This window comes from Macaca fascicularis, chromosome 7 (assembly GCF_037993035.2).
Source record: "Macaca fascicularis isolate 582-1 chromosome 7, T2T-MFA8v1.1".
NCBI classification, from domain to species: domain Eukaryota; kingdom Metazoa; phylum Chordata; class Mammalia; order Primates; family Cercopithecidae; genus Macaca; species Macaca fascicularis.
In genome coordinates this window covers 28,297,327-28,311,976 of record NC_088381.1, presented here as the reverse complement: position 1 = coordinate 28,311,976, position 14,650 = coordinate 28,297,327, and the positions used below count along the sequence as shown (strand labels likewise).

At 38.9% G+C, this 14,650-nt stretch overlaps 1 protein-coding gene across 2 annotated transcripts in view; it reads right to left on the bottom strand.

Moving 5' to 3' along the window:
- Positions 1 to 14,650, bottom strand: part of TMOD3 (tropomodulin 3) — a 79,877-nt gene that overhangs the window by 52,395 nt on the left and 12,832 nt on the right. The window contains exon 2 of one of the 2 annotated variants that reach the window (XM_015452833.3): positions 9,679 to 9,774. The exons of the other annotated variant lie outside the window; for it this stretch is intronic. The gene's annotated coding sequence lies outside the window, so the exon portion shown is untranslated. The remainder of the gene's footprint in view (positions 1 to 9,678; positions 9,775 to 14,650) is intronic. 2 annotated transcript variants of the gene reach the window in all.

The following is a 14,650-nucleotide window of genomic DNA, read 5'->3' as shown; positions in this document are numbered from 1 at the left end:
CTCCAGCCTGGGCAACAAGGTGAGACCCTCTCTCTAAAAATAAATAAATAAATAAATAAATAAATAAATAAGCAAGCTTACAAGTATATTTACAGTGTATTTTCTCCATTAAAAAGAATACAGTCTGCGGAGAAGATTCAATGGAAGATATCAGCACTTTCCAATATAATAGCCATAAAATGTAATTTTGAAGAAGGTAAACTTTTTAAGGGACAAAAATAAAAAATAAGACCACTCAAAAAAATTTTCCCTTTATAAAAATACCAATGACATGGTATTTCAGACAGATAAGGGTAAGAAACTGATAAAAGTATATAAATATGTACCAAGAATAATTTAGTTCATGCTATTTTTTAAATGTTTGAATAATTACTATTTTAAAAGTTTTTAATGTGCTTTAATATATTTTTGAAAATTTCAGTATATAAGCCAATTTTCTCAATGAATATTTTAAAACAGACATAGATATAAGTTTAATTATTATTTTATGCATCCCTAACTTTACTTTCTTTTTTTTTGAGATGGAGTCTCGCTCTGTCGCCCAGGCTGGAGTGCAGTGGTCGGATCTCAGCTCACTGCAAGCTCCTCCTCCCAGGTTCACGCCATTCTCCTGCCTCAGCCTCCCGAGTAGCTGGGACTACAGGCGCCCACCACCTCGCCCGGCTAGTTTTTTGTATTTTTTAGTAGAGACAGGGTTTCACTGTGTTAGCCAGGATGATCTTGATCTCCTGACCTCGTGATCCACCCGTCTCGGCCTCCCAAAGTGCTGGGATTACAGGCTTGAGCCACCGCGCCTGGCCCCTAACTTTACTTTCAAGAATGTCCTAGTATGGGTCATACATTCAATGGTCATTCTAACAGGGCACTCTAACAGGCAATATGATAGGAATGAGGTATCAGGAGCAAAGGCAAGCAATGCTGTATGCCAGCCAGGTTCTGCAAAGTTGGAATATGACATTCTACATTCCACGGAGAGACTAAATAGCTTACTCCAATACATTGCTTCTCCTAATCCCAAAGTAAAATCTACTACACAAAGCTTGTTTACAGTATTGCTTAAAGAATAAAACGAACACCCTGCCCAGCATAAAAGAGAAAACATTACTAATACCCTCATGTTCATTTCTCCAGTTGCATCTCTCCCTCCAAAAGTAGCCACTCTACCAGATTTTGAATTAATCATTCTCTTGCTTTCCTTCAGAGTTTTGCCTTATTTGTACATATCCTCAGTTTTAGATCTGCCCCTTTTCCTGCATGTTATGTAAACAGACTCGCAGAGTATGCACCCTTCTGTGACTTGCTTTTTTCATTTAATGTTGTTCATTGTTTTGAGTTGATGCTTAGAGCTATACTACTTTCTCTTCATTTCTATAGAGTATTCTATCGTATAAATGAACATTTAAGTTGCTTATAGTCTCTCCCCTCTATTTCTCTGCTATAAACAATCTTGTTACCTATTTCCTGGTACACATGTGTGAGAGTTTCTCTGACGTTCAAATCTAGGAATGGAATTGCTGGGAAAAGGGTATGCTTATACTCAACTTGATTAGGTAATGCCAAATACTTTCAAAGTGATTGCATGAATTAACGTTCCCAGCAGATTCGGCACATGAGAATTCACATTGCTCCTCATCCTTGCTCATTGGTGGTATTATCAGAATATTTATTTTTGGCCATTCTGGTGGTATTTCACTGTGGTTTTAATTTGTATTTTGCCGAATTATGATAAGGTTGAGCATCTTTTCATGTGTTCATTGGCCAATGTGTTCCTTATTGTGTGAGGAATCTTTTGCCCATTAAAAAAAAAAATGCCCTTAATATATTCTTTGTTGGTTATATGTAACAAATCTCTTCCATTTTTTTTTTCTTTTTCCAAGTCTTATCAAGTTTATCATGGCATATCCTAGGGGAAAACGTTGCTAAGTATTTCTCATTTTAAAAAAGTTTACTTCTTTAGCTAGGTTTTCCTTTCCAAAGCAGTGGAAAATGAATTTCCTTCAGATTCAGATTATAGAATTTTGCCATGAGGCAAGAACTTCTGGGTAATACACCAAAGTTCAAAGTTTCAATTCTGCTTTAATAAAAAGCAAATAACTGTTGCTCATCCTATCTAATGATGCTTAAAACTTATCACTTTTTGTTTGGTTTGTTTTTGTTTTTTAAGACAAGGTCTCATTCTGTTACCCAGGCTGGAGTACAGTGATGCAATCACGGCTCACTGCAGCCTCTGCCTCCTGGGCTCAAGCTATCTTCTCACCTCAGCCTACCAGGTAGCTGGGACTGCAGGCATGTGCCACCACACCCAACTAATTTTTGTATTTTTTGTAGAGACAGTGTTTCACCATGTTGCCCAGGCTAGTCTTAAACTCCTAGAATCAAGTGATCTGCCTGCCTCAGCCTCCTAAAGTGCTGGGATTACAGGTGTGAGCTACCCACTGCACCTGGCCACTACTAGCATTCTTTCCTCAGATGTTCCCATTCTCAGATTCTCTTAACTTGATTTTACCTTCCCTCTCAACTCTCATCTTTTATTGAGGAATATGTGTATTCTGACAACATTCCAAGTGCCAGCAGGAGCTCAGAAACTGCTTAGGAAGGGAAGTTCTGGAAGGAGTGCTTTGCTTTTCTTTCTGTCCTGGGATGACATGTCTCTCTTGTTTGTCTTTTGACATCTGTCTTCTAGAAGAGGAACAAATTCTGAGTGATGAAGAGGTGAAACCAGTGTGCTAGAAAAGTACTTTAAATCTACACTTTGTCTACAGAAACTTTTAATCTCTAAGCTAATGTATACTGTATTTCATATAAAAGTAAAAAAACAATTTATATTGCACAAGAATATGGGAATTGGTTTTCAAAGCATAACATTCTCATGATCATTTAAGAAAAACAAAACTTTTTGTAAATAAGCAAGTTCTGCCAGGTAAGTTAGGCAAAGCTTAAGAAATTTTAATCTGGAATTCTGGTATGTTCAGACTATTTTTCTTCTTAAATCACTTTTTACAGCAGTGTTTCTCCTGCTTTTGACGGCATCATAATCTCCTGGTGGGCTTGTTAAAACACAGATTCCTGGGCCCGCCCCCAGCGTTTCTTGATTGGGTAGGTCTGGGGTGGGCATTTCTAATAAGCTCCCAGGTGGTGCTGATGCTGCTGGTCAGGAACTATACCTTGAGATGTACTGCTCTAGAGGTACTCCCCTCATCAGTTCTGACAACTACATCTCATACAGTGTGGCAGAGTATATTTTGTTTAACTCAAAATTCTTCGAAGGCTGAAGAACTTTGTTTAAATATTCCACAAAGTCTATGGGTGCTGTTGCTTTTCTTCTTTCCACTCACCCACTGCTTCACTGAACTTCAGCTAGTGGAGGCTATACTTAAGGACATCAAGAAACTCCTGGAATATTTTCAGCCAAAAGTCTTCATCCATTTACCATCTTCCTTTTCATTTATCACTTATTTCTAGAATCCCTGTTTTTCACACTGGACTTCCAGGACCATGCTAATTTTTTAATGGAATCTCAGCAATCTCATTTTGCTAAGAGTTTTAAATTTTAGCTTTCTATAAGAATAATTTCTAAAAATTAATAGCCATATTCTAGATCCTTTGGATCACTTAAAAAGAAGCAATGTTGTAGAATTTCAGTTGCCACATTTACATTTATCATTGCACCAGCACCTGGTAGAACTGCTTTAATTGTTTTGATTGTCAGTTAACACTAGGGGCCCTACAGCTTTTTTCCTTTAAAAGGGATCTATATATAAGTTTGAGAAGCAATGTTCTACTCTATTCAACCAATCTCCACTTATTTTCTTCAAACTTTATATTTGTATGGGGAGTAAGGTGTCAACATCGACTATATTTTTAAAAATGTGGAATCATATGATTCAGAGAGATACTCTATGAGTTGTTAACCTCCATTTCACCACCATTTCCATAGGGCGGGCTCAGAGTTTTCAGATTCTTATCTGTTCTCTCTTTAATGTATACATGTGATCATATTGTTCTCTGGTCCAAAAGCCTTATATAATTCATATTACCCACAACAGGGTTAGGCAAACTACAGCGGGCCAAATTCGGCCTGCTGCCTGTCTTTGTAAATGACACATTCACGTTCATTCATTTATGTACTACCTATGGCTGCTTTTGCTACAATGGCAGAGTTGAGTAATTGCAACAGAGACCCAATGGCTTGCAAAGCTAAAATATTTACTATTTGGCCCTTTACAGAAAAAGTTTGCCCATCCCTGACCTACAAGAGAAAGTCCAATCTTCTCAGCATAAGATACACAGTTCAGAAGCTGGTCCTGACTAGCTAGCTTTCCTATATTATCTCGGGCTGCTCCCCATCACATAGCCTATACTCCAAACAGGCCACAAACTTTAGGCCTCTCTATTCCTTTGCTTATTATGTTCCCTCTCTCTAGAAAAAATGCATTCATTCCCATCTACCTCTATCCTCAACTGAACCTCACATATTCTTCAAGACCTGGCTGAAAATGTCGTATCTTCCCTGAAAATTTCCCTGGTCTCCATTCTCACATGCAGGCAAAATTAATGATTTCTTTAAGGATGTTGGCATTATCTTTTTTTTTTTTTTTTTTTAAGAGACAGAGACTTGCTCTGTCAGGCCAGAGTGCAGTGGCGCAGCCTCAAACTCTTAGGTTCAAGTGATCCCTCCTCCTCAGCCTCCTGAGTAGGTAGGACTATAGGCATAAGACATCATGCCCAAACTGTTGTTGCTATTATCTTTATATATACATCCATTATAACCACAGGTTGTATTGTACATTGGTAACTTCAAAACTTAAAGGGTGTAACTGAAAATACTGACATAAAATGATAAGAGGGTTTCCTAGAAAATCAGATAGAACAAATTACTATAAAATGACAGTACCATAACTAAAGAAAGTCCAGGTGCAGTGGCTCACACCTGTAATCCCAGCACTTCGGGAAGCCAAGTCGCGAGCATTGCTTAAGTCCAGGAGTTTGAGACGAGCCTGGGCAACATATTGAGACCCCCAATCTCTACAAAAAATAAAAAATTAGCCAGGCTTGATGGCTCACGTCTGTAGGCCCAGCTAGTAGGAGGCTGAGGTGGGAGGATCACTTGAACCCAAGAGGTCCAGGCTGCAGTTAGCCATGATTGCACCACTGTACTCCAGCCTGGGTGACAGAGTGAGACTCTGTCTTAAAAATAAATAAACAATAAAGAGGGCAATATTTCATCATCCAGTTATTTCCTCTTATTCTTCTCAATGTTCATCAAGATATCTTCTAATTAAAATTTGGCTATTCATGTAACTTTCCTCACTAGATATTAATAAACTGATATTTTGGCTCACAAATCATAAAGTCTTTTATGATTATGGTTGCTACGGGCCAGTTTTTAAGAGATTAGACACCTACCAGTTGACTGAAATTGTGTCTCGGTAAAGATAAAGCTGTGGGCCATCACCTGAAATCCTATCCAGAGCTACTCCATAAAGACACCCCTCAAACTTACTTCAAACCAACAATGATACTGATTGGAGTTAGTCTTGCACCTGTTTCTCTCACTAGACACTGTAAAGCTCTTGAAGGGCAGAGGATCTCTCCCAGATCTCATTCCTCACTGGATTGCCATCGCGAGGTACAGTACCTGGTAGTATACAGCTAACACAAATTTGATATACTTGAATTATACATCAATCTCTGCTTTCCCTTCTTTGGTAGTTCCCTCTTTCTCCTCCAGCCATGTAATGTCCTCTTGCTCCCAAACTCTAATCCCCTTATCACAACTAAAGGGGGACTGAAAATGAGTTTTTGACACTTGTGTTGATCCTTTGTAGCCCCTTCTTCACCTTTTCTTCCCTATCAACTCATCTGAGCATAGGATTCAGAGTTCTCTGCTGTCTAATCTCCCCCAGTTGAAAACGAAACAAAAATATCTGATCGTCAGTCATCTGATCTCTGAAATTAAATGAAAATCTGATTTTTTTTAGGTAACCAAATGAGTTTGGTTAGGAGACACCAGGCCTGAGGTTAACTCCACTTCAGGTGCTGGAGGCCTTCTCTTCAATTGCGCTAGGCTTAAGACTGTGTTATGTTGTCTTTTCCCCATTGGCTTCTCCTAGGATTCCTGGGTGCTGAATCTCCACAACCCACCAGATCAGAGAATTTTTTTGCTCTCAAGATTCCCAGATGAATATTTGTTTTTCAATATACTTACTGTTCTTTTGACATATATTTTTGAACATTTCCTACGCCATGAATTATTTGTTCTAGACGACAGGCATAAGCAGTATACAAGACAGACAAGTTCCCTGCCCTATTTTAAAGGTGGCATACAGACAAAAAACAATGAATAAAGGAAGAAGGTAATATGAGACAGCAATAAGTACTATAAGGAAGAAAACTTAAAGCAATGGAGGTGGGGAGGATCAGGAAGGCTAACTTAAGTGGCTCAGAAAGACTGTTCTGAAAGATGACTTTTGAGCTAGGACCTAAGGTCTCTAAGCAGCTCTCTCAGCCTAGGACTATGCTAATAGCTGCAATCTAGGTGAGAAATGATGGCAGCTTTGCCTAGAGTTGTGGCTGTGGAGATGGAGAGAAGTAGATAAACGTGGTATGTTTTGGAAACACAGCGGTTGGCTGTAGGGGATAAACACATGAGAGGCTCAAAGGATGACTTCTAAGTCCACTTTTAAATATTATTAAAATATTAAAAGTCCACATTTAATAATATTTCTTATTCCACACCTATTTTTTTTTCCTGAGGAGCTGAACATTGTCCTATGCCACCTATATTTCTAAGCCTGCTTTAAAGAGTTTCTTGGTTGATATTTTCATCATAGTCTGTTTTGAGATCCACATTGTGAATGGTCCTAATATGACAGTTTATGAACAAACCCATAATAATGATAATCAACTAACTAAACAAAATCAACCAATCAGAAGTTACTAAATAAAACATTTGCTGGCTGTCCTTAAACATACAGTCTAAACCAAAGAACATGTCTTTTTGTTAATGCCATTTCTGGTATCATTTTTTGCAAAAGATTGAGTCTAAAAAGTAAAACAAGCAAATAACTTGTCATGCCTTAGAAAAAATTTTTACACAATTGCTGCTTCTTATTTTCTTTCCAAAATCTTCAATGCTTACTGGTCAAACTGCTGAAGAAGAATCATGAATCTGACACCCAGGAACCATAGTGATGTTTCCCTTACTCTGAGTTCCCTGACCGTCTTTCTTCTAGCAGTCCAGTCCTCAGCTTACCTCAGCTGAACATCCCCACGGTTATCACCCCCCAACAGTCCTTATCTTTACCAATAAGCATGCCCCTCCATAACTCTCAACATCTTTGACCCTGTCTCTCTGGAACTCCTCTGGCAAAACTCCACATCTGATTAAAACTAACTCTTCTGGCCGGGTGCGGTGGCTCACGCCTGTAATCCCAGCACTTTGGGAGGCCGAGGTTGGCAAATTACGAGGTCACGAGTTCAAGACCAGCTTTACCAACATGGTGAAACCCCTGTCTCTCCTATAAATACAAAAATTAGCTGAGCATGGTGACACATGCCTATAACTCCAGCTAAGGAGGCTGAGGCAGGAGAATCACTTGAACCCAGGAGGCGGAGGTTACAGTGAGCCGAGATCGCACCATTGCACTCCAGCCTGGGCGACAGAGCCATACTCCGTCTCAAACAAACAAACAAACAAACAAACAACCTAACTCTTCCTACTTCTCACCAGCACCAGGGTGGCAGATGAAGCTGGAGAAAAAACACAGGAACTGACTGGCTACATTTAAAATGTATCACCACTAATGTCAAAGAATACTGCCTAATAATTCTAATATTCTAGTATTTCAAATCCTAGTCCAGTCACTCTCCTACTCTCTTAGATGACTTTTTTCTACTTCTTTTTTCTCAAACCTTCAATACTGCCTACCCCTCACTCTCTGATGACCTTACCTTAATATTTCACTAAGAATACAGAAGCAATCATAAAATAACATCTGAGTTCCCATCATATCTACAAACCTACCACACCTGTACCTACACACTCTACCTTCCCTCTTGCTGTTATGGATAAACTGTCCAGTTTCTTACCCAAGGCCAATCTGCCTCTTGGAACCAGATCCCATCCCTGCTCATTTATACAAGGGTTCCAGTATACATTTATACAACAGCACAACTATCCAGTACTTGTGCTCTTTTTCTACTGGACCATGCCCATTAGCACACAGACTGTAATACATACCTCAAATAAAAAACATACAAACTCTCCTTCTACTTCACATCCCTCTCCAGACACTACCCTACTTCTTGGCTCCGCTTTACAGCCAAACTTAAAAGAACTGTCTATATTTGGTACCTCGAGTCCTCTCCCTCTTATTGTCTCAAATATTCTCCCATCTGACTTTCATCCCCACCACTCACTCCACCCAAAGTGATCTTGCCAGCACAGTGCTAAATCCAATTGTCAATTTTTAGTCCTCATCTTTTTTTTTTCTTTTTTTTGGAGACAGAGTCTCGTTCTGTCACCTAGGCTGACATGCAGTGGTGTGATCTCGGCTCACTGCAACCTCTGCCTCCTGAGTTCAAGCGATTTTCCTTCTTGAGCCTCCTGAGTACCTGGGATTACAGGTGTGAGCCACCATGTCTGGCTAATTTTTTTTGTATTTTTAGTAGAGATAGTAGTCTTTACCATCTCCACAGATTCCTTCCACTCTGGTCCAAGCCATCATCTCCTTCTATCTGGGCTATTGCAATAGCCTTCCAACTTCTGAAAGCAGCTTATCGGGAACATACGCCAACAAACACTCCACTGAGTGCCAGTCAATCATAGTCATACTTCTACAGATTATGTTAACCTGCTATGGCCTCAGAAAGTTTGCCAATCCCTGAATTCCGCAATTCCCCAAAATAAGAAATTGGCCTGCTCTACTTAGAGAAACTGTCTAGCCAGCACTGCTCTCCCTTATTACAGTAAGCATTAAATTCAGCTTTGCCTTTGCTTCAGATATTGACTGGCAGTCTTATCGTTTCATGCTGAAGAAAACTTTTGGTCATTATATATGTTTACTTTTAAACAAAACTATTTCAATGTTGACACATATTAGATAATAGTAGTTAGGATCAAAATATTCCCTTTGGATGAATATCCATGTAATCTTTTGAAGTAGATACGGTTCACTGGCCAACAATTTCCCAAGTATCTGCTCCAATTTACCTCAATTAGAAAAATTCAAATTGACATTCCCTTTTCTTTTTTGTTTGGACATGGTTCAAAATTAATCTGGAAATAATGCAACAATAAGTTATCTCTGGCTGGAGATTTTAACATTCAAAACATCAAAATACTCTTCTATTTAATGTTAAGGTTGAGTTTCATCTCTGCTGGTTTGAGGAACATTCTCTTTGATAGAGAAGGCTGAGGTAAAGACAGTCATCTATGTATTCTTGGGATTGTTGAGGCTGAGTATGAATATCTGTCAGGGACAATGTGGCAGATTCCTCAAAGGCAAGGGAGTTTCAAGACCTCATAAGGTCATATCCTTTTTATAAGCTTATAATTCTAAATAACACTAATTATAAACAAAGAATATATTCAGTGACTGTCTTAGCCCATTTGGGCTGCTATAACAAAATACCACAAATTGGGTAGCTTGTAAACCACAGCAATTTATTTCTCACAATTTCCAGAGGCTGAGAAGTCCAAGAAGACGCCAGCAGATTCAGTCAGGTGCGAGCCCACTTTCTGATTCACAGATGGAGCCTTCCAGCTGTGTCCTGAAATGATGGAAATGCAAGGTAGCTCTCTAGGGCTTCTTTTATAAAGGCACGAATCCTACTCATGAGGGCTCTATCCTCACAACCTACTCACCTCTCAAAGGCCCCACCTCCTAATACCATCATATTGGTGATTAGGTTTCAGCATATGAATTTTAGGAAGGTACAGACATTCAAACTGTAGCAGTGCCCACCACGCTCAAAGCACTGTATTGGCAAACATATTTACCTTCTAAAAAAAATGCCCATTTTATTGTAGTTGTATATAATGTATATTACTTTGATAGTAAATGGAGGAGGATAGAGATGGGGTCTTGCTTTGCCCAGAATGGTCTCTCGGCTTCAAGTGATCCTCCTGCTTCAGACCCTCAAAGTGCTGGAATTATAAGCGTGAGCCACCATTCCTGGCTAAGACTTTTTTTAAAGAAAATACACTGGATGCTAAATTTATCCTTTTGTTCGGTTCACTGACTCTTCTATACAGTGAAGCCTAAAAGACAGTATTTTAATGATTTTTGTGGCGTTTTGGGGATGCTATCGCTTGTTGTCTCAGATATTAGCACAGCTCAGTGAGATAGCTGCTTTGCACACAGTTGTTTGAAAAAAATAGTGGTTGATTATTCTGTGTAAAAGTCCCACGGAAAATAATCAACCTACGTATGGGATAAACTATGTAGCCCTGTTTTTCCTGCCATTGCTACTAATGCCATCTTACATTTTAAAAAATGAAATCTATAGATCGCAGAGAAAACAGTTAGAAATCTGAAGGCAGTGCAGAAAAATTTGTTAGGGCTAGAATAAAGGAGATGTAATTAGACACAGGTCACGGAGGACTACCTTAAAGTAGAAAGTAGCCAGATCAGTTCTGTGATTACTACAAGAAAATACTTAACAGGTTATTCGTATCACCTTTTTCAAAAACAATCTTTCAACAAGACCCTGCTGAGAGACTTTGTGGCTCTCTTGTAGGTGCCCCACTTCCTTTTCTGATGAATAGTAGCAAACCAGCTCCCAGTCCTATCCCACCTCCCCTTTTTCTTCTTAGTGGAGCTGCAGCATCAGAGACACAGGGCAAGGTCAAAGAGGAACCAAACCCACTCTGTGCATACCAAACATGGATGCCAAAAGAGCCACACCCTTAGCATATCCAGTTTCTCGGCACCAAATGTTTTTCAGTTTTTAATTTTTCGGTTTGTTTGTTTAATAGACTGGGTAGACTGGGAAATGTTTTTTTCCCAGTTGTTGCAAACTCAAAATATCTTTAAAAAGAAATGACATCATACGAACAAGTCTCTGACAGTAATAAGGTTACAGAGGCTGGTTAACTGAAAAAGAGACTTCTACCAGTCCTACTGTGAACAAAACTAAATATGATATGAAGTGGCTTACAGGGAAAGATTTATCAGAGCTCAGCCATCAATCAAAATGCTGAATCCATGCCAAGTGCATAATGGTGAGATTAATCTGAGGGTTTTCTTTCTCTCCCCCAAAGGGAAGTATCACCATGACTCATTCTTCCTCTTGCAAGAATTTTCTTAATCCACCAAGTTAGTAAGCATTGAAGAACACATAAAACCTAAAATAAACTAGACCAGGTCTAAAAGAAATCATGCTGAGAGCAAGTTGAACGTTATGCAGTGAACAAAAGGTATTATTTTTCCTCAGTTTCAATCCTTCCAAATTTCCTGGGCTTCAAACTAGATTTGGGTTTTGTTTGCTTTTTTTTTTTTGAGACAGGGTCTCACTTTGTTAACCAGGCCAGAGTCTAGTGGCATGATCATGGCTCACTGCAGCCTCGAACTCCCGGGCTCAAGCAATCCTCCCACTTCAGCCTCTCAAGTAACTGGGACAATAGGTGCGTGCCACTATGTCTGGCTAATTTTTATTTTTTAATTTTTTAATTTTTTTTTTGTAGAAATGGGGTTTTACCATGTTGCCCAGACTGGTCTCAAACTCCTGGGCTCAAGTAATCCATCTGCCTCGGCCTCCCAAAGTGCTGGGATTATAGGTGTGAGCCACTGAGCTCAGCAAGTAGTGCATTTTTAAATTTTAATGGAAAAATCTTCAGTCTTAAAAATAGATTAAAAGTTTTTAATTTTAGCTAGATTATATAACTCAAGCTCCCTTTCTTTGCTAGAATAAGGAGAACTTTCTGTACCTTCTGACTCCTTGACTGACTACTCTGAAATTCTGTAACAAACTGTGACAAACCTATGTAATTAATAGGATTCAATTATCACCAGAGGAGGAAAAACAAACAAAACCCAGATGAAACCAAAATTCTTCTCTTGTTTTATTTTTTGAGAAAGGGTCTCCCACTGTCACCCAGGCTGGAGTGACCACAGCTCACTGCGGCCTCGACCTTCCGAACTCAACCGATTCTCCCACCTCAGCTTACTGAATAGCTGGGACTACAAGTGTGTGCCAACCATGTCCAGCTATTTTTAAATTTTTTGTAGAGATGAGGCCTCACTATGTTGCCCAGGCTGGTCTCAACTCCTGAGCTCAAGCGATGCTCCCACCTCAGCCTCCCAAAACACAGAATTACACATGTGAGCCACTGTGCCTGGCTGGAACCAAAATTCTTCAGGACAGAAAGTCTAGCACTTAGTTAGCTCCCAGCATCAAACTGAGGGTGAGCAGCTCTATGGATTTAGGGGTTCTGACTTTAATCTCTTCTTAGTTTCCTGGGCTAGATGAAGAATAGCTAAAATATAGTCCTGGTTCTGACAGGTGACTCTTCCACGTCCATGACAAACACAGCAAATCAAACAGCCTTTTTTTCACTGAGCACAGATCCTCCCTCAGTCCTTAGGCAGCTACTACCAGTAGATGAGATTTGGCAAAGGTTGAAACCTATTCATTTTATCCCTGAGCCTGATGGACTCAGGTCTCTGCTAATTCTAATTGTCTATGATTTTAAGGAAACACCATTTAACCCAATCTTGGGGGAAAAAAATACTGATGTGCCTTCATCACTGCCAAGGTGAACAATGTATAAGTAAAAAGGAAAAATATGAAAGCTGAATCATGCTAGATATGCACATACAAAAGCTGAAATACTTCAGGAAAGTGACTTGAAAAACCAGAACCAGATAGACTTAAAAAGTGAACAAAGTAAACAATGAAGTCAAGCATGAGCCAATGTTATTAAGTAGTAGAGGGAAAAAAAGTTACAGTAGTATGACCATATTAACACTTTCCTGAAAACTCACCAAATAAAGCAAATTTATACAGCTGATTTTCTATTTTCACATTGATTTCCATAATAAAGTCAGACATGTTTCCACAAAAACATGAATTCCCTACATATCAGAAATCACAGGAATGAATGCAAAAAGTTTCAATCACAAAATTAAATATAAATTCTGTCAATGTAGTATGAATACTTAAGTAGCACATTCATTTCTGCCTTGGTCTTTATTTCCTTTTCTTTTATTAAAATAAATTTAAAAGTATTTAACTACTGCCTCTCTTTATTTTGATTAAATTTTATAACCAAGACTCTCAAGAGGAGAAGAGTACTGAAAGATATTAGAAAAAAGACTTCAGAATAAGAAAAAACAGGTTAGAAAAATGGACTTGGAATTTGGAAAGAGGCCTTTGGGAAACAGGTTTCATAAAGGCTTTAACCACAGAAGGTGATATTTTACGGAGTTTCAGAGGGTTCTCCTCACCCCATCATTCATTGACATCTATTCCTCAAATGTGGCCCACTTTTTTTGGCCCACTTTTTTCTAGTACCTCAAGAAAGTCTACTGGTTAACAAAAGACCTCCAAGGTCCTTCGAAATCTAAATAATCAACTTTTAAAAACAAGTGCTTGAAATAACTCTGGAAGGATCCACAAGAACCAGAGACAAACTAGTTAGCTGAGGATACAAGTGAGAGGGTTCACTCAGCATTTGCTATATATCCAGGAGGACCCCAGGAGTTTTGTACCATGTGCATTTATTAATTTTATTTTTAATTTAAAGGACAATTCAATCATTTGTTGCATTTTGATGCTGTGTATGAAAAAACAACAAATATTATCTCTGACTTTAGAATTATGCATGCCACACTCAGGTAATAGCAAGAAATGCTTTGGTAGAAAAAACAAAGAACGATTAGCCATCAAACAGTCCTATTAGAATTTCAGAACGTTATTTAAAAAACAAACAAAAAACTAGCAATCTGTGAAACGAATAGCAAAGCTCATTTTAAAAAATATGTAATTATATATTTTCCCAAGTTCCACAGCTTTGGACCAAAGGCCCTATTTAAGTGAAATCCTGAAACTGGGATTGAGGCCAGTTTTGGGGTATGTTTTCTCAAAACCTTTTCCCTAAGGAAACATCAAGAGAAACAACTTTCTAAAGTCCTATGCAGGCTCTTCAAAGCCCTAAGTCTCTAAGCCCTGCCCCTTCCCAGGAAAGGTTCTAGGATCTAGAGAAATTTCTGGAACCTCATAAAGAGAAGTAAAAAAATACTGCTTTACTAAGACCTCTGTCACACCAGGCTCTAGACAAGCAAACTGACTCTAAGCTCTTGTTTTCCTGCTCTAACATCTGCATCTTTCCTATAGTCACCTAAAACACTGCTTTTAAGATTTTACTCCTTTACTTAGAAACGTTTCTTGTTAGGTGTTTGTAGTTTGACAGTTTCTTGGGTGATTTTGATAAAACACCCCTTCCTACTTGCTCTAAGAATCCTCTGCTTTAACCAGGCTAGATTCCTCAGGGCCTCACAGATACCCAAACTTCATTTTCACCTGGCTGCCTCATTGGTTTCCCACAATGGTGTCACTCTTCTTAAACAATCCTTTTTACCCCAGGCCCAAATTTCACTTCTCTATCTTATCTGCACACTGCACAATTCAAAGACTAGCTGAAGTC